Raw genomic sequence first — 27,481 nt, 5'->3', positions numbered from 1 at the left:
GAGTAAAAAAGGCCTTAAAGGTGTTTCATGTTGAGAAGACCTAAGAAAAAAAAATAATGGTGGAAAAAAAATGGAAGTATAGAGGGCAGGTGGGGGGGGGGGGTTTAATCAGAGGGCCGGACAAGAAATTTTTCCGACGCATGCGCATAGAACTAGGCCATATGATTGGCCTACGCTGCGGCGACGAATTAAGATGCCAACATAGTCAGTTCTTACTTGGTCAGTACGTGGAACAAGTTAACTAAAATAATAAATAAATAAATCAAAACAAAAAAATTAGGAAACAAAAATAAATCTTTTATGTAGATATATATATTTTTTTTAAATTTCATTTTTAAATTCGGGAACAAGAGAATTATTTGGAAAGAGCGATCGATCAGGAGAAAAGTCGATCTTATTTTATAGTGAATGTGTGTGTGCGTGGTCCAACATGGATTATGGACGTCGTATACTTGATCGTATTACTACTACTGCTGCATCAAGGTGTGAGTGTCATGCAACAACAGATCAACCGGTGATACTGGATCGTAAGGATTCCGTGGTCATCCCGCTGCTGCTGCATCAAAGGAATTCAACCATCCGCAACAAGATCTAATCAACGATCCAACACCATCTGTTTGAAGATCTAACCTAGCGTGAAGTGGTTTTCTATCGCGCAATTGTTTCATTTTGTTTTTGCTTGTGTTCGAAGTGCTCGGCGGTTAATTTGGTGCTCGTGCGAGTGTAACCAATAGCGGGTGCTCTTCTTATCCGTTTTTATCTACTTACTCAATCAATTAAATGTTTATGGACGTCGTTTCGGCCAACGATTCGCACACCCCACTGTGTATTTCTTGACGGTATCTTTACTAAGTAATATAGGAGTGAGTGCGTGTCACTTTGGATATTGTGTCTTTAGGTGGATGGGAAAACAAATCAGCGACATGATACTTATCATGACAAGATTTATCACATTGGATAATCAGTCGTTTCGAAAGTGTTGGATCATGAGCGTCCACTATTGTGTGAAGTGAATGAAACTATAAGAGAAAAAAAAGTTTTAGGAAAGAAAAAGGTGGAAGTGAGACAAAATAATATTAAAATTTGAATAGGAAGTATTTGAGGAAGGCGGTACGACACTGGGATGCCAGTCAGGTTATTATTCTAGAAGTAAGTACCTTTTCTGTTTACAAGTACATTATTTTACATTCTCAATACTTGATTACCTGCGTAAAATCTTAAAATAATTTCTAGGCAATATTGATTGGCATCTCACTTGAGGAGGATGAAAAAAGCCTTCTACAAGCTATTTTAGAGGTCGAAAACATAATGCAGAGTTTCATACTTATTTTATCTCAAAATCAGTAAAAAATTAAACATATAATTAAAATTATAGTTTTATTATTATATAACTTATAGTAACCTCAATTTTCATTCCCTCGGTACAATACGTTATGATTTTTCTAACTTTTCATTTGAAGTTGCTTGATATTCTAGCGCTCTCAGGTTGAATATTTTTCGATTTTAAGTTCATTCTCTAAATGATTCATTTTATAATGAATATATATTTATTTATAAAATTATCCTATCTATATAATCTATAATATCTATAATCTCCTATTTTATAAATGTTAATGGACTACTAAACCACGCATGCACCTCGTCCATATTTCTCTGCAGAACTTCTAAAAATTTTAATAGAAATGTTCATAGACCAAATAACATTAGATATTAGTTAACTTTTAATTTGTTTACACCACCATTAAATTCATATCCTTATAAATTCGTCCAAAAAAGACACGATGGATAAAACTTCTTTGAATTATTGTTTTGAAAAAAAAAAACAAACAAGAAAATTTACTAGAAGTCATTAAAGATCAGTTTTGTCTAACCGATCATGTTTGAACTTGAATTTCGTTGCGGAATAAGATACATCCCAAGTTTAATATCAATTTACTGTATATCATTATGAATAGTTCTGCTCTTGAAAAATATACTTCCATTTCGCTAATGCAAAACTGTTGGCATTGCTGCTGAAAGCGATTTACAATGAGATCTCGATGTAACGATGCTCGAATATAACGAATTTGGTATGTTTACGAATTTATTGTGCGTGAATTGTATATGATACATAATTCGCGATTTACACAAAACTTGAGCATCTAAACCAGAATGACGAGCCGAATAAACTGATACATAAAAAACTTAATTATAAGAATGGTCATCCGAAATTTTGAGTCGATCCTATCTTATTATGACAAACGTAGAAACGGCACATCTTTTTATTTCCATCCTTGAAATTCGAATAAAAGAAAACACGTATCCAAAATATTATGATGGTAATTGAAGAAATCTGTACTGTATTCGAAAAAAATGACTTCTATGAAATCTTTACTTCTATTTTCGATTATTATACCAAATTTGTTTTTAAAAAACATTGTCACGCCAAATTATTCATAGAATAGTTGGAGATCGATGATTCAATTAGTATTTTTGCTTTTTTAAGCAAAAAAATTTATATTTTTATATATTATTATATTTGTCTTAAATATTATTATAGGCAAAGTGGACGAGAAGTCATGGGCATGTTTTAAAAATTAGAAACAAATCAACCAATTGGCATAAAAAGTTGCGGTTGGCACTAATATATTCAACATGGACTAGAGTTTTTTGGATAAAGTAAAAGAAAGTTCACTCACAGATGAGATTGCAAAACGAAAACCTGGACGCAACACATAAAATACAACACAAACAGCGCATAATTAATGTTTATGACAATTTGCGTTACATAAAGCCATCATACTACAACATTAGTGCCCTTTCACCCGTTTAGATGTAATCCGAGCCAAAAAGAGCGCTCTTATTGAAATGCGATAATTTTATGTAACGTAAATTGTCATAAACATCAATTATGTACTGTTTGTGTTGTATTTTATTGCGCATCCTTTGACAGGACTGGGTTGAAGTCGGACGTAACTGTATTTTATTGTGTTTCGTCGAGTTTTACATTTTACTGCGGAACATATGAGTGAAATTTAAAATATCGAAAAAAAACAAAAAAAAAACTTGAGGCCATGATAAGTATTTCAGTATAAACTGCACCGTTTTATGCCAATTGGTTGATTTGTTTTTGATTTTTAAAATGCATTCAGAACTTCTCGTCCACCCTGCGTTTCTAGTACAGTGAAACCTCAATATAACGGTACTCTGAGGACCAAGCAAAATATCGTTGCAGAGGGATTTATCATTATATCGAGTATCGTTGCAGCAAGGTTTCATTGTATCTCAAAAACCATTTGATACATCAAACAAAATATTGCATACTTACTCATTCACGACAGCTAAATTGCCCAAAAGCTTTCCACCATAATAAAATTTTTAATGGTTTTTAGCAAGAGGAAACTTTTCGAATTTTACAAATTTTGGCATTTAATTTGATATTTGAATTTATTTTTTTGATTTTTCAATTTTAGTTTATTAAACGCAATAGAAATTTTTTTTTCTCTGCCTGTGAATCTTCCTCAGACTTCTTTTTTTTTTTCGCAATATCCATGTTCTCAGAGTATAGTAAATTTTTGAAAGGAGTCATTCATAAGGATGAGCAGAGAAAGAAGGGCGTGAGAGACAACTTACCTTACCCCCTCCCCCACAAACATAATCCCCCTTGAAGAAATGGGGTGGGGGAGAAGGAGTGTGAGTGCATATTTTCACGCACCACGTGCACACACCACGCACATATCTTCAGTGCAGCACTCCACGACAAATACAGGTGAACAGGTTGTTGTATATAGCGGTAAAAGGGGAATAGGAGGTAGAGAAAGGAAACCCGAAACCCTCCGTAAAAAAAAAATATTAGTGACGGGGGGGGGGGCACCTTTTCACGAAAATTTTACTGTACATATCCCCCGGAAGGTACACATACGCACATACTCGTGAGGGGGTCGAGGGTTGGGTACGAAAACCTCTGCCTATTCTTCAGAGAGACAGTGAGGACAATATCAATAGGAAAAAGCAGTCAGTCCTGATTCAAAAGCAAACTTTGCAAGGTGGTACGACAAGGGTACTTTTTTTCTCCTTGCAAAGTACAGGGAGCCTTCTTCTTACCTAAGCTCCCCCCCCCCCCCCGTCTTTTATTATACCTGTTGTATCAGCCACACGTCCATCCAAGCAAAAAAACTGTTGGGGGGCACTTTTCGTACTTCTTATTTATTTTATTTATTATCATGGTTTCTTTGAAAAGGGGGAGCTCTTCAATGCAAAGGTATGTGGCTGTTTTTACTACTACGTACTCTATAGGCTTCTCTCGACTTTCTTTTTTTTCTCTTGGCAACGGGTTATATACATACCTGTGTGTATAATGTATAAAAAGGTACATGGAATTGTCTGTGTTGGTACCCCTACAAGAAAGGATTCTCATCTTCATTCAGGTAAGCAGTGAAAGTATAAGATGACGTGTTATGTGTATAGTAAAGTATAGTATGCCTATACCTTTTGGTATTAAGGGGGACCCCATGGTCCTTCCTCCTATGAACAACTATTGTTAAGATATATGAACGCAGGTGTTGAAGTTCGTGTGTTAATCCTTTCACTCATTCTTTGGGTTTTATCCTATTGTTGTTCTTGAACAGGTGTGTTGAGGATAATGCGCGAATGTCATTTTTTGTCAATCAATGGTGAGATTGTTGAAAGGGACGGCGAACTTCTACCGACCATATCCGGAGACATGAGAATTATCGTGACATTTCATTGGAACAAGTTTACTTAATTAATTAATTTAGACATTTACAGACCCGTCCTTAGGGGGAGTGCGACAGGCGTGGTTGAGAGATTCCGCGCTTATACGATAATAGAAGTGAAAAAATATACATATGTCAAGCAATATTTCTTTTGTAGTAAACAAAGTACATGAACTTCAATTGATTTGATTCTGGACTTTTCATCAAATCTAAAATTGTTTGTCTCATTAATTCCGAATTTTCATCAAGTCTGGGACTTTTCTCTTCGATTAATTCGGATTTGAAATTTTTTCCATAATTCTGAATTCTAATCAGTTTTGACATTTTTTCCCTCATTAATTAATCTCAATTCTTGGATTTTTTTCTTTGGTTAATTCTGAATTTTTATTCGTGAGTAGATGTTTTTCATCATTCTTGTAAATACAAATACAAGGCCACAACAGACAAAATGTCCAACGAGATGGCTGTGATAATGCATAGATTTTTGGGTGCCGATTCCCTTCCCCCACAAAATATATAAAATGGAAAGCCTAGAAATTATTTGCTCACCGGGCCCCAAGTTTTATAAAGACACCCCTATGTCCAGAGGCGCATTTATGCATTCACAAGCTTAAACACGTTTTAGATCACTTTTCATCATTCACATGCTTTCACGCTGCCTTGGTCATTCTTTTGGTCATTCACGTGCTTGTAAAATCTCTAGGTCACTTTTTGGTCACTCACTGATCTAGTCCCTTGCTCCCCAAAGCAGAATGTTTTGCGATGTTCTGCAACGAGCCCTCAGCTGACTGAAAATGTTCTGCGGTAAAAATTCGCATATACATAATAGCGTTTTTCTACACTATTCTTCAAATTCTTCCAGATTGTTCTGCAACAGCACTGGTTGTTCTGCGACGTACGTCGCACAGTTCGGCACATTCTGCTTTGGGGCACTTGCTGTCTGGGTAGATGGAGATTTATTGAGAGTTATACAAATTTTGCTACCCTTCTCCCATCCTACCAATTTTTTTGGCCACCGGTTCCTCAAATTTTCCGCCGTCTGAACTTGCCGACCTGGACTACTTATTGCCCGCTAAAAAAACACTTTTCCTGTAAATACGCCACTGCCTGTGTGTACCATAAAAATAGTTTTTTCCTCAGGAGTTTTATTTTATGTAGAAAATTTATTTAAATGACCCTTAAGAAAAGGCCACTTTCGCTTAATTCTTCTTTTCTCAATTTTTTATGGTCATGGCTATTGACTTTTATAAGCTCTGAAATTGGTCTTTTTATTAATGGGCTGTAAATTAAATGATTATAATTTTATTAAATGTATGCATAGTAGGTGTTTCATATTCTATATAATCATTGATAGATAACTTTATCATAGACAGGGGTGACAAAACTTGTTAAAAATATTATTTTATATTCCAAAGTGAATTTTATAAAAAAATCATGATATTTGAAGCACTTTTGAGGACCCAAAGTATCGGAAATGTCTTGTGTGTGAAACCGCTGAGTCCTCCACCTGAGCTTTGAGTAGGATATTTTCTATCTTTTATTAGTATAAAATAAATTTTAGTACGTCAGGCATTTTCAACTTGTCGCTCGCGAGTCACTTGCTGCTCATGGAAATGCGCGAGTTGTGGCCAAAATTTTATAGGCATTGATGTTGCATCATATTATCAACCTACACTGCAGTAGCATATATGTTAATATACTATTTCCTCATTTCTTTTGCAATTGGTGCTTTTATTGAATTTTTAAAATTTTAAGTTCACTGTGCAAGGAGAGAAAAGTTAAAAACATCGGTACGCAAACATATATTTCGGCTCCCCAAAACTTTTTCATGTTGTGAGTTTCATCTATCTACTCCCATCATTCGAATTAGAGCATCCGTATGAAAACTCTGAAATACTGCATAGCCAAATTCAAATCCACATAATGCCGATCCCGATTGGTGCATGGTCTCCAGATTTTGCAGCAGGGCCCTAGGACGAGTTCTTTGGCGGGCTCGCAGGCAAAACTTTTCACGAACCCCTCTACAGTGGATACATTGTGTAGAAATGAAAGAAAACATGCTAAGAATCATCCCGGGCCTGAAGGCAATAGACCGGTCAGCCCCACCCTTGCTGGGACAATAGATTGGCGTGTCGACCTCTATAAACAACGCGTAAAAAATCGAGCACACGTATCGAGTATATTTTGATTTTTAACCCTCTACGGTTCACCCCCATAAGAAACACTAAGGGTAAAATATACAGTTTGCCTTTTTATTTTACTGTTATCTATAAACAGATGTTTATAAATTATTCTGATTATCTGTAAACCGAAATTTTGCTTAGCAAAGTTGAATAGTTTTCACCTTGATTTCTATTTCCAATTCCCTCTATTTTTTGTCATGTTATGAGTCTCTGAACAAAGTAAAATTTCAGCAGCTCTCAAAAAATGACAGCGACAAGGAATCGACATGTTAATTGCATTTTTAATTGGGTTGCTATATTTTTGAAATATATGACATCCATAGTTTTATGGGCATCTTTTTCTCAGCCACCTCGTTGGGAATTTTTTGCCTGTTGTGACGTTGTTTTTGTATTTGACTATTTCTAGTAAAAAAAAACCAAAAACGCACCGTACGTATTCTGATCATTTCATAATTTTTTCTGCACGCGAGGGCAAATTTGACGAAACCGACTATTTATTGCTGATCGCGAATGGCAACATTTGACATTTTACCTATTTTTATACTCACCGAGAGGTTTGTGCGCTAACCCCTCGGTGTGGGACTTCTTGCGGTGGTCATTTGTCACCGTTTCTGTTGCCTTCCCTCGTAAAGGAAATCTCTGACAAGGACGAACCGGGTATCGAACTCGCGACACCTCTAAATATCCCTCGGTACTTTAGGCGAGTATCTTATCGTCCCGAGCTACCGCGCCCTAATGTAATCTGCACTGAAATGACTCTAAAAAAATGTACTTCCTAAAATACCAAACAAAAGTTGAGAAAATAAATTGGTGTAATCAGTTTTTTTTTACCATGTATATTTAGATATTACGGGGTACCTCATAAATTCGTAAATACAGTAGTTAGGAAAAATTCATAAAAATCGAAGGAATCTGTATATTACAAGAGGAATTTTTTCTCGTACAGAAAAAAATTTATCACAAATTTTTGTCGAAAGAATGCGAACCACAGGATTCTGGTCCTGAACCTTTCTTTAATTCCTTCGGGTCCGAAATGTTCCTAAAACTTCAGTTGACGATTCGTGGCTGAGCTATAACAGATTCATCAACAGTGCTATGTACACAAATTTCAATATCACTATCACAACCTCATGTAAGGTTGTCCATTTTAACACGTAAGCAAATCACTGAAAATATGCAAGTCAGATTCCTATAAAATGCAGCGTGTGCGATTAACAGTTCATTTCTGAATGTTCCTGTAACTGGCGATTACATAAGGTTTTCGTTGCGATGTTGACATTGGAGGATAAAGCACTATTGGTCAAGTTGTTTTACCTCAACCACGAATCGCTGGCTGAAACTTTATGAACGTTTCGGACACAGAAGAGATCAAAAAATGTTCAGGTCCAGGAACCTATGATTTGCTTTTGTGAAGAATCCTCTGTTGACGAAAATTTATTAATTTTGGTTTTCTGTATCAAAGAAAATTCCCTTTTGTGAGAGATTTTTTTCGTAAATCGCTTTCAAATATTACGATTCCGTCAATTTTTACGAATTTTTAGAGTATTTACGAATTTAGGGACACCATGTACACCAGACCACAGCGGGTGAAGTGAGCACCACGGTGCTCGTGCGCAGCTGGTTGAATATGCCTGCGGAATGCGAGAATTTATTACGCCGAGTCCTGCCCTCAGGGCTATAATAGCGGCTTGTAAAAGGCCTGGCATGCTAAGATACAATGAGAAAAATTCCCAAAGTAGTAGGGCTTGTTTTATTCGAATTTTTGGATAATTGAAACTTTTACGAGCTCCCCCTGAGTTGACGATAAGTTGCAATTTGTAATCATTTTACAGATCCAGGATAGATAAATTGGATAATTCGAATTATTTTTTTTCCCAGCGACTTAAAACCAAGTCCGACTGCATTTATAATGGCATTGAACCCACAGGAAAGACACGTTTTCACAGGAGAGAACTATAAACACAGAAAATGCATGTGAAAGGGGGGGGGGCGCCCAGATCCAACACGAAGGACATATGAACTCAAAAGGCAGGATCCGGGCCAATATCATTGCTTCTTGTGCTGGTACCAACATACGTGAGTTATGTTATTTTCTGCCAGCTTATATAACTCATTGAAAGAAGAAAAGGAGCACCATACACAAATATTTTGACATACGTTGTATGGGGTGATAGACAGCCCTATATACATGCTGAAATTGAATGCCTTCTTCACAACAGGGTAGCAGCGGCAGAATGAATGTGTAAATATTATACACACACAGAAAAGAATATTTGTGGGGAGTTTCCCCTGCCTTTTTACTACCTTTGCAGGGGGTGGGGTGAAATAGCTTTCCCCCCCAGTACTTCAGACTTCGCATTTTCGTTCATTGTCAGCTCAACATGTATATTATCTACGACATTAATCTTAACCGACAGGAATTTTTCTTCCCCGATCAGTGATTTCCCTATTAGTGTTTAATTATGGAAGAACCCCCGCCCCTCCGATAAATTCTTTCAAGTCCTTGGAGAGCCGGACTATGATTTCAGGGGTTCTTAAGTAAAACAGCCATTTCAGGGTTAAAAGATGTGAATATGATCCAAAAATATTGGGTGAGAGCGTGGTTCTTAATCTGGAGGCCCCTTGTGGTCTTGGGATATTTCAAGCAGGGACTACGGGTGAAAATGAGATGAGGGGGGGGGGGCTACGGTAAGTGGCGAATGGGACAACAGAGAGCTGTGAAGAATTAGAGCTTTCAAGTGATATAGGGTGGGAAAAAACGATACTAATTTCGGACCACAGCAGAGCTGCCATGCATAACCCCCTCCCCACAAGTAGGAAGCTCACAGGATTCTATCTCGGTAGGCACCGACCCAGGTGATGTGCCGGGAGGGGACGTTTATCATTCCTTCTGAGGTTTGTAAGATTGTCCCGTATTTTACAAAGACCTATTTTCCCCATATAATTAGGCTTATGAGAGGGATGATCAGACGCCTTCTAGATCCATGCCTGCCCCAGGGTTCCAGAGAGATTGATTTTAATATTAAAATATTTTTGTTCATTATTAAATTTATTTATTTTTATTAAATTCAATTCGATAAGTAGAAACGTTTTCGCTTTTGGATGATGGTGAGGGGGCCCTGGATAAGACGGGGGGGGCACAAAAAGAAAATAGGGTCAAGAGTGGGTCATGGGCTGAAAAAGGTTGAAAAACACTGTTGTAGACTTTGTTAGCGCGATGCCCGTAATGGTCAAGACGCACACTTTGAAAACCACTAGATTAATCAACGGCATTACTAGCTTGCCCTACGCATAGGGCGATGGACGAATCATCGCCAATCATCTCCATGTGGACCATATATGTTATTCTAAAGTTTGAGTTTTAAACTTTTTTCGAGTCACGAGCATCGTTTGTTCCCACCACAAAAAATAGATTTGCCCAGCTCCACTGGACACCAGGGGAGCACCCAGGATCGGACTATGAGCAATGCCGTCTTAACAGCATCCTGCGGTCCCTGAAAAGAACCCCATTCGTTGCAAATTCAGGCCCAACAATTCCTTCTCTTTAATGCAAGTATATCATCGAAGAAATTTCCTTTGATATTTATTCTCATGTCTTGAAATTGAAAAAATAATAATAATGAACTCAAATCATCAATTGTTCAAAATGTAAGTTAGTAAGGCTACGGTAGCCGTATTGCTGGATCTAAATTTCTGGTGTCAAAAATCGACAAGAATGAATGCAGCAAAAATTTTATTGAAATTTGATTTAGTTCAGGGTTTCCAGCGTCCTGAAAGTCAGGGAAAATGAAAAACGATCAAGGGAAATCGTGCACGTGCGCACACATACACACATAAATACACACGCACACACGCACACAGGGAAATGAAAAATTGTCAGGGAAAGTCAAAGAGAATCTAAAATATTTAGCAAATATGCAAATATTTGATGTCTGGGGAAGTTCTGTGAAAGGGAAAACAAAAATTTGAAATAATTTGGAAGGGTAAGATTTGGAATTATATTTTTTCTCTTCCGAAGTTTTGGTCAGGGAAAATCAGGAAATTTTTGTTTTAGTCAGGGAAATGATCAAGCAGATTTTTCTCGGAACCCTGTAGCTCAAACAACCATCGTTTTTTTGGGGGGGATGGTATTTCACCAAAGCCAGCCTTCGACCAAAGCAAGTGTCGACAAACCACGTAGAGATAGATAGAAGAAGGCCGCAAGGACGATACGTAAGCGAAAAAATACGCTATATACCCGGCAGGAACCAGTAATAACTTGAGTTGGGCGGTGAAAATTTGCATACGTTGCGTGACCAGCATCCGAAAACGTTTAAGGGTTGAAGGAAAAAGACTTCGGTGTCAGCTTTTGTGTAAAAATTATTTTTCTGGATGAAACAATATTTCATTAAACACATATACAAAGGGAGCACCGTGAGTTCTCTTCACGATGATTTTCGCATCCATGTCGACAGAAATGAATGTTTGAGAGAGTATGATTTTCTGCCACCATCGTCGGAAGAAATCATATCGGCGGTTCCTAAAACATTTTTAGCAGAGCCCCACGAGGAGCTCCGCTAAAAGAGACAGGGCCCTACAAAAAACCAGGGGAGAGGGCCCTGCAAAAAACCAGGACGAAAGGGAAAATCACCAAACTCTTTCCCAGGGATACGGATTTGAAAAATTTCGCTCACTATGAAATTTTCAGAAAGATAGATTTAATAAGTAGAAAAAGTCTCGCTCCTGAATGAGGGAGAGAAGGCGATGGATAAGACCAGGGGCCACGAAAGAGAAGAAAAAAAATATAATTCATGGCAAAAATATGGGCCCCCACGCGTGAAAAATGGTTTATTTATTGTACTGTCCTCTAGTTAGAAAAGATGCAGTTTTACAAATACAGTAATACTATATTTTGAATTTGGATTTATGAGTTTCATCCTCTGAAGACAAATTTTGAAAACATTAGCACACATCCGTGTACTGCGTGATGCTCAAAAGCACATACAAATCGCCCTGCTTATTGAATAAAGGGAGCTTCTCCACCCCCTAAGCGTATTTTGAACAAAGAGAACTCATCGTTTTGATGACGCCGACATCGAAACACACACACACAAAAAAGACGGTACTCGTGCTTGAATATTCAGGAACTTTTTTTTACTTATAAAATGGGTTTTTTTTAAGGAGGCCAAGTGTTTAGTTGAATGGGAGACCGAAGACCCTCCAGTGATTAGCGGTAACTTCTTTTGAAGTATTCCGCCAAAAAATAATATACAATAGAAACTGCACTGTACAGAAGAAGAAAAAGGTATTTTCGTTTGAGCAAAAAGACTATTGCGATGTTATTGTTGCATCATCCACGCCGCCAAAGACTTCTATACGACGAGAATGGCTTGAGGGGGGAAGCGTTTTATTTGATGTGGCGCATAAAATGACTAGGACGATAGATCCCAGGCATTAAGTGTTCCTTCTTTCTATCCTTCTCAGGAATTCGACCAATCGATTTTTTATGGTGTTTTTTCTAGTACAGACATCCAGAAAAATTTTATTTTACATTCATACAGCAAATTACTGAATTATTCTCTAAAGTAGCGAATGGTCCCGCAACTTTACTTATTGATGTTGGCTATGGTAAAGAATAAATTTCAATAGTGTGGGTGGTCGTCTAACTGTTCTGTAAATACTAGAACTTCAACTTTACTACGACACTTAGAATATGAAAATTGAAAAACTGTAGATTTTTTTCTTTCTTTTATCAATATCTATTATCATCTTTTATGTATCAAGGATTCGTAAGAATATACTTGGCTCTTTCAACTTATTTATCTGCGTTGAACCAATAAAATTGTTGAATCGGTTGTTATGATACATTGGCTGTGTTAAGCAGATAAAAGCCGAAACGCATAAAAATTAATATTAATCAACCTCGCTTATACGTTTAAAAAGGTTCAAAAAGTTAGAAAAATAGAATAAGATTTATCGAGAAATCAGTTTCCTCTCAATAATTTTTAAAATCTTCATTAAAGCGCTGACACATTCTTCATAGGCTTGAATCCACATTTAGATGCAGCACAACCAAAAGAACAAGCCGGTTTTCGAAATGGATTTAATACAATGTATAAAATACAAACAATATATATCAGGAAAATCGTAGACAGACGTAAGGAATACGAATTACCATTGTGCATGGCTTTCATTGATTTCGAGAAAGCTTTTGACTCTTCTTTGTCATCTGCTGTTAAACTTTTCGGCATAGAGAAGATTCACGTTGATATCATCAAGAGAATCTAGGATAAATCAACAGCAACGATTCGTTTGGAAAAGGAAAAGCAGAAATTAATCTGAGAAGGGTGATGGGGTGATACTAAAGCTATTTGCCGCGGCTTTAGGAGAAGTATTTGGAAAACTGGATTGGGATGAGAAAGAAATTAAAACAAATGGAAAATCTCTCAACCATTTGCGTTTTGCCGACGACATTGTTATTATCAGCAACAATCTAGATCAGTGATACTCAACCTTTGGAAGCCCGCGGAACGGTAAATATTTTTTTTTGTAAGTGAAAGGTCCAGTCATACAGACAACTAAGGAGAAATTTATGGGAAAAATGAAACTGCGAATCACTCGCGTCCCGGTGTGACTAGTGTTAGGGCCTCGTACTGCGCTGCGGCCCGAGAGAAACACTGATCTAGATGAACTAGAGGAAATGGTACAAGAACTGGTGAAGGCCGGTATTCAGGACGGTTTGAAAATGAATCTGCAAAAGACTAAAGTCATCACCTCCCCCCCTCCCAGCATACTGCTCTAGGGCCTCTAATTAGGTTAGGATCGTCGGTGGGGCCCCTTAAAAAAAAGGAATTTATAGCGTTGAAAAAAGAAAGTAAAAGATAAGAATCGTCCTGGGCTCCAGGCTGGAGCCCTGTCAGTTCTACTCTCGTGGGGATATGACTAAAGTTATGTTCAACTCGTTTGCTCCGAAGAAGACGATTTTTCTCAAAACACAGGTGGAAGAAGTACAAAGCTATGTATACCTGGGACAAGAAATTGACATGGATAAGAACATCATTAATGAAATAAACAGAAGAATCAAGATCGAGGGGAGCACTTTTGACAAAAACTGTGATTCTGAAGAGCAGTATTCCATTATGCCCGAAAAGAAATGCTGATCCTAGCTCCGCTGATTTATGAAGATGGAACATGGATACTCACAAACCAAACGGTACAAAGACTGCAGAAAGGAGCATGAAAAGATGCATCTTAAGCATCACATGGAGAGACAGAAAAAGAATCACTTGGATAAGAAGCCAAACAAAGTAATACGATATCGTTGAAAGAATCAAACGTTTAAAATGGAAACGGGCTGGACATATTGCAAGAAGAGAGGATAATCGATGTACCACAAATATACTAAATTGGCACCCCACTAATGTGAAACGTCCAAGAAGTCGCTCCCGAACAAGATGGAGCGATAAGATCCGGAATGTGGCCGGAGTCAACTGGATGACTGGGAAAGTTTCAGACAGAAAAATGGAAAAATTTAGAGACCTTCATCCAGGCAGTGGATTGAAAATGGTTGATGATATGTTTACGACAGTGCAACGACTTCTAATTAAATGACGCATTTCTGAGAATTTTTGTTTTCCTTAAAATAATATACCACACACTTACTGTGGCAGTTAAATTTGATTTGCACTGAATCAAACATTTGTTGATCTTACTGGATAAAAAGACGTGCCTGAGAGTATGCGTAGTAGCAGATGATTCAGCAATGCCTAGGTAATTGAAAAAAAAAATTAAGCGCCAGGAAACCTCCTAGGAAATGGATATTTTTCTCGAAAAAAACGGTCCGAAATTCTCTTTTTTTTTTCTCGATTTCTCTGTGACTTGGTCATCATCCCTTTCCATGTTGATAGGCACCATGATATGAATTCCAAAAACTTTTGTGTTGTCCTCAGACCCTAATTGACTAACCCCATGTGTTACAGACAAAGCTCAAAGTTGGCCAATTCGCGAACTTGCCGGCCATTTGCCGGAAGTGTCTGAAGATTCCCTATCATACCGGTATCAATCCCCTAAATTTTCGATATCCGATCCCTTTGATCGTTAGGGTTGTCATATCTAACCATGATTATAAATGGCCATAATTATCACACAAAAAAATGTGCTAACTTGGCGATGAACCCGAATCATGCCTTTCATTTGGCCAGGGATTTCCAGCCACTTCGCAAACTGACGGACATTGGCCGTGTCAACTGGCCGATTTCAGGCTTTGGCAGTAACTTATACAAAATTTAGGCACCAATAAAAAATTTCCATTCAACCATGGCAATCCAGCGCCCAGGATCTGTTCGGCTCTGATTTATATGTAGCTAGTCAATTAATAATTGACTAGACCATATGATCTAGTCAATTAATAATTGACTAGAGCATTAATTGACACTAGCATTAACTGCTTTGGTAGCTGGAAAAAAAACTGAATTTTTTAAGTAATACAGTATTTAACAAAGGTCCTAACCTTTGTGTTTCATTTGCTTACTGCTTTAGTATATATGCAGCCCCAAAACAGAATATACCGAAAACTGCGACGTATGTTGCAGAACAATCAGTACTGCTGCAGAAAAATCTCGGGAAGAGTTTTAAGAAAAATTTAAAAAATAAATATATTATGGGAATTTTTGCCTCTCAGAACATTTCTAGTCAGCTGAGGGCTCATTGCAGAACATTCTTTGCTATACAGTATACTTTTCAGCAATATTCTTCAATCTTTTTACAGCTGCGGACCGGTAAAGCGACAAAAATTTAAAATAAAAGTGCATAAATGAGAGAAATGATTCACGGACCGGCAAAAATAAATGAGAAATAATTCGCAGACCAGCAAATAAACAAATGAAAACAAATATAGGAACACATAAATAATAATCTATATATAAAATTAATTTTCTATCTGTGTATGTTCTCTATACAACTCTACGATTTTAGATCGATCGTCGTCAAATTTTGAATATATGCCAAATGGGACCCAACTCGAACAGGGCAAAACTGTCGGGCAACAATGGTTTCTGGGCCTCAACAATCACTTGGGGAATGTTTATTTTAGTTACCGTGGTTCCCTAGCAATGCGTTTACAATGGTTTGTCATTCCTTTAATGATGCCAGTATTATGTATAAGGGGGCCGTTTAAGTATTACGTAAGCAAATTTTTAGTAATTTTTGACCCCTCCCTCACTTGTCAGCAAAACTCTGACCCCCCCCCCCCTGTCAGCAAAATTCCGTCGTCATCAGCTCTGTCTCTCTGAATCCTAATGCATATTGGTGGAATCAGAGACGTACACAGGGGGACATAGAGCTGCTCGTGCCCCCTCCCCCCCGACGATCAAACATTTATTTTTTTAATGCAAAAAAAATTATTTTAATTGAAATTTCGGAAGAAAATACCTTTATATGTTACCATGACCAATTTCTGTTAATTTCAATGTTATCTGAAGGCTATGAACTCAAAATTTATCTTTAATAAATTCATTACGACCCACCCTCTAAGCAGGCTCGTCATTCGGGGGGGGGCGCGTTGTCCTCCCTGGCTTTTGAAATACACTAAAAATGGTGTGTGTGTGTGTATATATATACATCCATACATACATTGAGTACATGTGCTTTGCCCCCCCCCCCCCCAGGAAAAAGTTGAAATGACGGCCCTGCCTCATTTAGGGATCCCTTGTCAATAGAGGGAATGTTACTTCAAGAGAGTGCCCACAAAATATCAAAAGGTTTTTCTCGTTTTTGGCGCACCGAGTAAGATGCTATTAAGAATATTTCATATTTTCATAAAGGGTGGTTGATAACGTAAGCATTACCCCCCCCCTTTGTCATCAAAAGTCAGTAAATCGGAACCCCCCCCCCCCCCCCATCGATGCCGACGTAATACTTGAATGGTCCCTAATAGCTTATGCCTTTATAATGGTTTTTGTCACTTTTTCTATCCTCCCAGTAATGAGGCCTTTCGAATAGACGTCGTAATAATCATCACCAGCATCACTTTGAGGGACAGGCAAAGGATGATCGCCATAGAAATCAGTGTTGAAATTGCCGATTTTAACTGTAGAAATGCGTGTAAGGTTTTCCTCCACATCAATAATTTAAAAAATTGAATTGAATCCTCGATTCAATTCAAATTGTTTATTCCTTTACAATGGTTTGTCACTTTTTCAATCGTCCCAGCAATTTAAGAAAATCCGGACAGCGCCGGGTATTATAGCTAGTATTTAATAAACCTAAAATTGTGTATCAGCTATATGAATTGGTCGCATTGTTTCGCGGACCGGTGGTTGAAGAAGGCTGCTTTACAGAATACAGAATAGTCTGAGATGTTGATAAATCTCCTGTTTATCACACTTATAAAATTACCATTGAGAATAATACTTAGATCAAGTATGTTATTAAGTTATCAATGAGTATAATTAAATTATTTCAATTAGTTTTACTCCACCTAGTTAATTTACAATGCTAGAATGACGCATAATTAAAAACTATTCTTATTATTATTCAAGATTGGTTCATGTATGTTACTGTCAAAGCCCGAAGTGCGGCCAATTCACGACGGGGCGGGCCACTTCGCGAATTGGCCAAGAGATTTGGCCAAAGTACGAATTGTAGATGTGGCTGGCCATTTCGTGAAATTTGCAATTGGTTTTAAGACCAGAGCAATAAATTTGAATTTGAATTTCGTGAAGTGGTCGGAAATCCCTGGCCAAAGCTGGATATGCTGATGTAAGACGGCCCGATAGGAGCCAAATCCATTTTTTTAATCGCCAACGTGTGATACATGTTTATTTACAGCGTCTGTATTGAATTAGCTCCATGCGATGAGAGAATAAAAGTGAAATTTTTGAGAGGAGAAAAAACTATAAAAATAATTATATACAGCTTTTTTCTGCCAAATTCTGGAGGAAAAAATGATCACTGCATCGTAACGGCAGTTTGATTGGTTGCCATAACTAACGTGGACATTAATATCACGAAAAAATGCGCCAACTTGACGATGATCCTGAATTATGTCTTTTGTTATCGGACTTTGGCCAGGTATTACCGGCCATTTTATGAACTGGTCTGCCAATGTCTGAATTTCGGACATTAGCCGGATCAATATTTAATGAAATTCTTGAAGTGGCCGGCCCCGTCGTGCCAAATCGGGCTTTGGCAGTAACATATATAAATTTTGTGAATTGATTTTTTTTAATTTAACCATTTTTTACACTTGGTTTTTTACCAATGTCTTGGTAAATACTATACTATTTTCCCAGAAAAACCACCAATCCTTTCGAGAAGCCATGGAAAAAAAGTGCTTAGCACGTCTCTACATCGCTAAAAACGTATATTCGGGGGATATAGAGTCAGAAGATTGCTAAAATTTATCATATACTATGTACATTCCAAAAATCATTGTTGCTGAACTGTAATTTTGAATGTATGTAGCCTGATATAGTGTTTCTCAAAGTGCGCTTCGCGGCTAATATGGCTTCGCCAACCTCTGTCAGGGGCTGGATATACTGATTTTATATGTGTATTTGTGCTTTGAAATGGTTTTGTAAGTGAAAATATGTAATAAACCACACCGGGGTTTATTACATATTTTGACGAAAGTTTGACAACCACTGTGTTAACGGCGACTCACAGCTGAGTACGGGACCCCCAAAACATCACTTAGCCCAGGGACACATGATGTTCAGAAAGCCCTGCATAGAACCCCCTCCCTAAGAAGGAAGTTCACTGCACTCTAATTCGAGGTAGGCGCGGATCGAAGATTATACGTCGGGATGGACATGGCATGGCCCCCGCAAAGGTTGGGTTGACAAGGCTCCAATTCAGGAGCCCGGGACTTCTCTAATCATTTTTTGTTTTTTCAGGCTATAATTTCCCTAAAGACTGACCCTTGAAAATTCTGGCTCGAGGGGGGGGGGGCGGCATCAAACATCCCAGCCTAAAGGCAGGTGAAGATGGACACTAGCGGTTTGCGAAGACGGGACAGGTGGTCCTATATGGCACACATGGGAAATTAAATTCAAACGAAATGAAAATTATTCGATCGTATACCATAGATATAGATATTCCCCTACTGTAGGTTCCCCAATAACTAGTTGTCCGTCGAATTGTATCAGGAATTTCACTGGTTATTGGGTTCAGAAAAGTTTAAAAACACTGCCATAGACCAATGCTTCTCAACCTGGAGTCATATGGCGTCCCCCTTGTAATCCTGGAATATTTGTAAACTGGTGAAAATCAGATGAAATGGGGATGACAATTGTTGGAAAAATAAAACTACCAAGCGATATGTGGTTGGAAAGAATGTGACTAGTCTCAGAATCTAGCAGAGCTGTCCATGGGATCAGAGACATCTTAACCAACGCGAGAATGTGGGTATGACCCAGGGCTATACATCCATGGAAGGGGGGGGGAAGGTGAACCCACACAATAAGATCTGGTATGTCTGTTAAACGTAAGTATGCAAGCTGTTACTTCCAGCTATGGGCCCCACGAGCATCACTACCCGGGATTCACGATGTTGAGACAGCCATGCATGAAGCTCCCCCCCCCCAACCCGCACAAAAAGGAAGCTCACTGAATTCTAGCCCAGGGTAGACGCAGAGCCAGGGCGATATGTCGTTGGGGGGGGGGGGGGTAGATTCATTGTGTAGGTTCGTTGGATCATCCCGTGTTTTACATAGACCCTATTCTTCCCATATAATTCGCCTCGTGGGAAAGTTCATCATAACCCTTCTGGATCCATGCCTGGCCCAGGATTCTAAAGACTGATCTTATTTATAAAATTCTTGTTCATTATTAAATTTATTTTTGTTAAATTCAATTCAATAAGTACAAACATAGATATTTAAATACGATAAACATGTTGGGGTAAATCAACAAGCTCTCCATACTTAGAATAAGACAACCATAAATACATTTTACGGGCATTGTATAATATTTTATCGTGTATATATATATACATTGGTTTATAATTTTTGTAATTACATTTTCAATTGGGTTGCTGATTTCAATTGGACTGATTATCTGTGGATGATGCTATATGATCACAATTTGTACGATTATTTATTCCAGATTATTTATTGTATATATGTATATCATTGTTATTTTCACATAAATTAATAAATTTCCGGATACACCCATCCCCCGGGAAAGCTTCGATATCTCTCTGAGATGGGAAGCGGGGTGTGTCCGGTCCTTCAATGTTCAATGTATTTTTAAAATATATGGCATCCATACTTGTTATGGACATTTTTTTCTCAGCCACCTCGTTGGTGGGCATTTTGCCTGTTGCGTCCTTGTATTTCTATTAAACGTTCTTGTTCTTGGATGAAGGTAAGGACCCTGGATAAGACGGGGGGTGGGGGGCGGCACAAGAAGAAAATGGGGTCAAAAGGGGACCATATGGGCTGAAAAAGGTTGTGAATCACCGCTGTAGACCCCGTTGTGAAAACGGGAGTGCTCGGGAACTACTCTGGCGTATGTAAATGACCAAATTCCATCTATATGAAGTTTTTCCTCATTTACGCGAAACAGTCGGAGAGGGAGAGAGAGAGAGAGAGAGTCTAATAAATAATTTTCTCTCTCGGGGGAGAGAATTACTATTATTATTATTTTCAATTTATTTTATTTTTACTTGACTATGACGAAATAAATAGATAAATACGTTTCGCAAGATACTTCGGCAAAGAAACATGGCGTTTTAAGAGTTATTTCAGAAAAGAAAAATAGTTTTCCCCGACGCCTGTCAAGAGGAATTTAGTATTCTGTCAACGTGTAGGTCGGTGTAAAATATAAATGAAATGGAGAGAGAGAGGAGAAAAAAAAGATGTTGGAATTAGTATTATAGATGAAATGTGGGGCTGAATGAAATGCTGCCAGGTGTACGTACGCACATGCAAAAAAAGGCTGTACGCAGTCCGTCTACGTTTGAAACCATCATGTGGTTGAGCAAGGCAAGAAAGAAATCGGTGAGGTGTTTCTTCCTGAGAGAGAGAAGAGGTCGATTTGTCTGGCAGAAGTCTTGACAATGCACATAGTCTATAACCAGATTGTAATTCTTTTCTTAATGGAAGAATGTGACTTGTAACTTGTAGATAAAGTCTTCGAGGTCAAGGTCTGTCTCTCTCTTTCTCGCATTTTAACAAGTCAGCCGCCCAACAGTTTGCTGGAATTCCACAAAAACACACACATTGGAATTTTGTTTATGTGTGTGTCCAACGTTTTCTTTTTTTTTTTCCTCCCATGTATTTACGAGCTATCGATCAAATTGATAGATTTGATATCGATCAATTGATAGATATTCGGATTGCGTTATGATAAACACACTTGTTTAACAAAATTGAGAGAAATGCGAGATTTAGTTCTTGATGGATACAAATCTTGTACTTGGGCATACAGTCAAACTAAGCGTAAAGCACAACGAGGAAAATGCTGATGTTGAAAAATGATTGCAATTCATCAATAGAATCACACAATCATGACCAAGTAAAAAATAAAGAACGTGAAAAATATAAATTATAGTTGCTATTTAAGGATGATATTGATATTATTTCATTATACACCAATCCCGGACAAATAGAAGTACTGCAATTTGCTGCCGTTAACGAGTTAGGTTGCTACTGAAGGCGCCATCTATCGGTGGATACCTCAAGCTCGTTAGGGAAAATATCTTGTTATTTATATTCTTCCCCCAGTTGAAATTTGAGACCAGACGGCAGCCTTCACGGTGGTAGACACGCATCCTAACATCATTATGTATTAAGGATGAGTAGCTTCCCGAATTGGTTTGAAGTGGATATTGTACCTTTGGGAAATGCCAAATATTGTATAATCCAGGGCTTGACAAATTCCGGTGCCTGGTCGCCATGTCAACTGAAAAATCGGTATTGGTGCCTAAAATTTTCTGTGTAAAAAAAAATTATTTACCATTTATTCTTGGGGGGGGGGGGGGGAATTGGCTCCTAGAAAATTTGGCTGGAGTTTAATTTATTTTTTGATGCGTCAAGCTCTTTTATAATCAAATTCTTCGAAAGGTAAGGTATCCACTACCGATATAGAAAAGAACTTTCTACCAACCCAATCTCTGTCGAAACTCTGGTTCAATGGTATATTAATTTGAAGATGTTAAATACTTTAGTCAGAAATCAATTATAATAAATATTAAAAAGAGGTTCTTAATTCTAAACTGCTTGATATTGATACAATACAGAAGAACCAACGATAAAAACAAATAGCAATGAAAAACTCCCGACTTCTTGTTGTCATTGATAAGAAATCAACAGCACCGATTGCATCATTGTTACAAAGCAGAAGATGCTAATTTTCTCCATCTTTTTACTGGAGCTCCATTTGGTCAGAGAGAACTAGTGTAAACCAGAGCGTGACGAATCCCAAGCACTAGATGTCCATCCTGACTGAAGTCAGAATTGACACCTGCAGTTTTACGTGTGAGCGTTATGTACAGTTGCGTCAGAGACGGGGGTGCTGTGGGTGCTCCAGCACCCACGATAATTTGTGACATTGGTCTGAGCACCCCCAACATTTCTTCAGAAATCGAAATGTCCTATATAAAGCTCAAGACTAGCACCCACAGGTTCGAAAAAGTTCCCACGCCCCTATGCATGAGATTGCTAAATTGAAAACTCAAATTTTGTAGAAATTGTGTCATGTCTCTACCAAGACGAAACGGAATTACCAAGTCCTATGAAAAGTTTTAAAGAGAATTTACACGACCGTTTCTTTCAGGAAAATAAAATAAGCTAAGCTTGGCTCCCCTAAAAAATTTATACCTATACTATTTTCCAATTTTTCAAGCCCTGGCGCAAACCCTTGGTCTTAGGAAACATTCTTTCGTTTTGCATTGGTCACTCATCGAGTCTCTCCGTGTGGCAACCCGTGTTGGATGTTGGCTGTTTTTTTTCCCTACACATCCTGTCTTCTTGTGAAGATATCTCCTCCTAAAAATACAACAAAGGACTGCTTGTGGTCAGTTCGTTCTCACCCAAAGAGTTTCTGTCGTCTTAATCATATTACTAGGTATTTCAACGTCAGGACCACTGGGCAGTTCCAGACTCAACACGGTCAGTCCCTATAACAAAAGATACATACATTTTGCAGCAAAAAAAACACATCTCTCGAATAAATAAAACAGTTCAAATCAAAAATTTCGCATTAAAAAAAACTGGCCGTATTACTGAACAGTGTTAAAGTACTTGCTTGAAATCTAACATTGTAGTAATATGTCTCTACTTTCACCTAAATTAACCTTATTTTTCAAATGCTTTCTATAGAATTTACACTTATAACATAACCCGGATAATAACCCTGTGTAATCCTTATAATTTGGCCCAATTACGTCTATATATTTTTACTTATGTCATAACATACTCTGCTTAAAACATACACTGTCGATATAATAAACTAAAAGAATGATCTTAACCAAGAAAATAATCCGGATATAACACACTAAAAAAAACCCTAGAAAAATATAGTTAAAAACATCTTTTTATGTACAACATTTATTGCATGCCGGTGATATCTTGATGTTTTCTCACAAAAAAAGAACCTTAATTTTTTTTCAATATTTATTTTTATTTCCGCTGTAGTTACATTTCTCATCAACAGATGACAATGAATATTTTTTATTTTAGCGCTATCTATCGATAATAAATGTAACTATTATGGAAATAAAATTTTTTCGGCATTTAATAAAATCCTGTCTTTCTGTGCAAAACTGTATCGTAACTTGTAACTATCGTATGAAACTTGTTTTTATTACTTTGTGATTACGTTATGAATGGCGGTGATAAAGAGCAATTGTAAATCTACTCATTCACTATTGAAAAGCTATGCTAATTTAAGTGTATTTTGATTGGTGACGTGCATAAAATTAATAAACATCAGTGGGTTTTTTTTCTGAATTTTTAAATTGTACACTGCTGTCAACTTCGAAGGGAAACTGTTGGCATAAACTCAAAAAAAATCATTAACATTTCCAAAAATGTCTGAATATTGTTGTATATCTTGCGTTTTCTAATACATTTTCAAAACTTTTCAGATGTCAATCAAAACTATATTCATGCTATATTATATTTCAATTGCTGCATAAGCTTATGTTGTCCAAGACAATCTCATATAATGCATACATGCTATTGTTACGTAAGCTAATTTCAACGAAAAAAACATACATGTCGGTTATTACATACACTTCTTGAATCACCTAAGGATTATGTTATGAACGCATTGTCACAGGGGAAAAAAGTGATGCTTGTGGTTTCACTTTCAAGCACGCTCACAGGTACTCGGTAAAATTACGACTTCCCCACTTCAAAGAGTGTAAATTACCTAGATTTCGCTAAAAGTACAATTTTAGCATTTATTCGTCAAAATTGGCAAATTTCGCAGTTATCGCGGTTACTTCTTTAGTATGAAACTTACGTATCACTGTATTTTTGATCGCTCTTATAATTTATGACCAAATTGCACAATTTTTTTATTTTATACATGATACAACTGATTACTTAAATAACATGTTCGGGAAGGAAAGAAATCTGACATTAATTTTTGTCATGGTTCTTTGCAATAAATGCGAATTTCCAATTAACTTTTTAATTAATGTAAATTATTAACTTTATTTAGCTAAAGTGACTAGTAGTTATGATTGCGAAAAACCTCATATGCCATGTGACAAAATAAAAAACTATATATTTCTCCATTTTTAAAAAGTTTATTTCTGGTTATGGTTGTGAAAAAAAAAACAAAAAAAACCTTGGATCGAAAATATTAGGAAATATTTCGGAAAATTATATTTTTGAAAAGTCACGAGAAATTAAATTTGATTGCAAACAAATAAAAAAAAAACGATCTCTCACTCTCATTGGGTCTTTTAATTTCCAAAAATGTTCGTTTCATCAAACTTGATTGAAAAAAAAAATTTAAACAAAGGTTTGAAATGAAACTTCAGTTAAAAATCGGTTAATGGAGGCAAGGGCTAAAATTGGCAATTGTCTATAGAGCCTGGGCCGGGTACTGTTGAAAAGAATTTTTTCCATTGTCTTGAATTTCACCCTTGTCTTCTCTCCATTAAAAAATAATTTACCAGCGTTATCTCTTCTTAAACGAACCCACAGAGTTCTTATGTTGTACTTGCAGCTACGTACTACCACCATTCTGGTACTGCGTTCTGCAGAAGAGCGATGTAACGGTTGAGGGAAACCATGATTTTGACTATTTAGGAAAAATTTGTTCGTTAAAAATTATCGCAGCTGTTGTATTTAAATACTGACAACACCGGTTGACAGAATAGTGATTGCAAAATTATGAGTAAACTATTTACAATATTTCATATGGAAGAGTTAATAATTCTCTACCTGATATAACTACAAAAGAAGAATAACGAAAGAGGCAAATACATCGAAAAATACTGAAAATACGGTATTTTTTGGTGTATTTGCTGCTTTCGCTGTTATTTTGTGATTATTCATCTCATTCACTTACAGATCCTAGTTACAAACCCGACTCGCGTCATTAGTCAAAAGATATTAATTGGAGAAAAAAAAGTGTGTATAGGCGTGTCCTCGCTTTAAGCGATTAATTGGTAGCAAAAAAAATAATCACGTAAGGTGAAATCGCGTGAAGTGAATTCAACTTTAACATGGGTAAGATAAGGATTTTCTTCAGACGGATAAGAAAAAAAATAAAAATAAAAACCAACTTCCAGCAGTAAAATAATTTTTTTTAATGAATTAATGATACAAACCTATAAATAGATCTCGTTAGTTTAGGCTATATGAATAAATTTAATATTTTTTACTTCTGTCTTCACTACTTCTCATATTTATTCTAGTGTGAGTGTGTGGATGTTTTCTTCCCTGAAGAGCCTGATATGATAACTACCTGATAACTTTTACACTGAAAGCAGTCGAGATTCACACACTGCTGACAAGCAGCATCCTTCGTCTCTTTATAAAAACTTTGGAAGCAAAGCTAGAGAATCGTGAATATTGCCGGCGAATATGACAATTCTAGATTCATTGGAATCGATTTCGATTAAAATTCTGATATGTCGATGTGCTGCTACCAAAAGATCCTCCTTAGTGAGATCCGGTGAGATGTATTCATACAAAGACCGCAACAGGCAAAATTTCCTACAAGGTGGCTGTCCCAATATGTTTATCGTACTACTTTTTAAACGTGTCAATTGAGATAGAATTCACGAATCTTCCAACCCGGGGGGGTGGTAATATATAGTATTCCATTTATTCACAATCCTATTACGGAAAAATTCACTGCGGCACCAAAACCTCGAATTGTCCCATACCAATCGATACTGGTGTCTCCTTGTGTAAGGAGTCGATTGACGGTGTATTAATATAACTCATGATTCCTCCTATCCATCGCGTTGAAAATTTTAAACACTTTGATCATATCCCCCGATATCTGCGTTCCTCTAATGTAAACATATTCAAGAAATCAAGTATTTCCTCATAGCTCAAGCCTTGTGTGCCAACAAGAGCACGCGTAGCTCTTCTCTGCACCCCCCAACCAAGTCTATGCCCCTCTGTAGGTATGGTCTCCAAAACCTTACAGCATACTCCAGTCCAGGACGAACTAAGCCTCGGAAAACCGGAAAAATGACTTAAGGAGAACGCGACAATGCACTCATCAACACTAAAGTTCGTGCTCCAATCGTTAGCCCATCCTGTAATTATATTCAAGTTCTTTTGGAGTATCTCCTTATCACTTGGATTCCCAACTACCCCCTATTAGCTTCCATCGATAACCTGATCGAGATTATCAATAAAAAGTGAAAATTTTATGGAAGAAGTGATCGATTTTCGGACGCTTCTTTCATAATTGTCTACTACATCACATCCAACGGATTATGTCACTTTAATTATGTCATACTTCTAATTTGCAAGCCCATTTTCGAGACTGTAACTAGAGGACCAAATTTTGCTGGTCTCAATTTCTAAAATTAACTTTTCAAAATCGCGTTATAGCGAAATCACGTGAAGTGAAACCGCTTAGGGTTGCTTTTATACTCTGTATAAGAAATCTTGACGATAGCACCACACGTAAGAAGAAAAGAAAAAGATCGTGTCCTTGGTTAATTGAGACTTTTCTCTCAGTTAAGACACGATTTTCATAGATTTGTTATACATAATTATACATTAGCGACGCGAGTTGTCGATTAGAAGAAGATGCACGGTATGTGTGTGTGTGTAATGTGACGAACAAGTATAAAGGAAAGAAAGATAGAGACTTTGTTTAAGACTCCTTGTTTCTGGACATAATGGTGGTGGCATAAAGAGAAATAAATGGTGGAGGAAGAGCTCGTGGTATGAGAAGTGCGATCGAGTGCTGAGACGACCAAGGACGTTGGGTACGAATTACCGATGCTAAACACGTTGTATTTTCATTTGAATTCCCTCCTCTCTTTCACTCCTTTTTTTATTCTTTTCTACTTCTCAAAAGACTTGCCACATAAATTGAATCCAGTCACCTGCAGATATCATTCTGTGAAAAGAGATAGAGATAGAGAGAGAAAAAAAAAGGCTAGTACGCGCGAGA

General features: G+C 37.2%; 1 protein-coding gene across 1 annotated transcript in view; it reads left to right on the top strand.

Annotated features, from left to right (window-relative positions):
* The first annotated feature begins 201 nt into the window (after positions 1-201).
* LOC149070593 (bone morphogenetic protein 2-like) overlaps positions 202-27,481 on the top strand; it is a 69,087-nt gene continuing 41,807 nt past the window's right edge. The window contains exon 1 of the mRNA XM_089248984.1: positions 202-1,149. The gene's annotated coding sequence lies outside the window, so the exon portion shown is untranslated. The remainder of the gene's footprint in view (positions 1,150-27,481) is intronic.

The sequence above is a fragment of the Pholcus phalangioides genome, unplaced genomic scaffold, assembly GCF_987345545.1.
Source record: "Pholcus phalangioides strain wild (caught in Gottingen) unplaced genomic scaffold, Ppha-v1.0 ptg000021l_1, whole genome shotgun sequence".
Classification (NCBI taxonomy): domain Eukaryota; kingdom Metazoa; phylum Arthropoda; class Arachnida; order Araneae; family Pholcidae; genus Pholcus; species Pholcus phalangioides.
The sequence above is the reverse complement of the archived record's forward strand: the minus strand, read 5'-3'. Positions and strand labels throughout refer to the sequence as shown.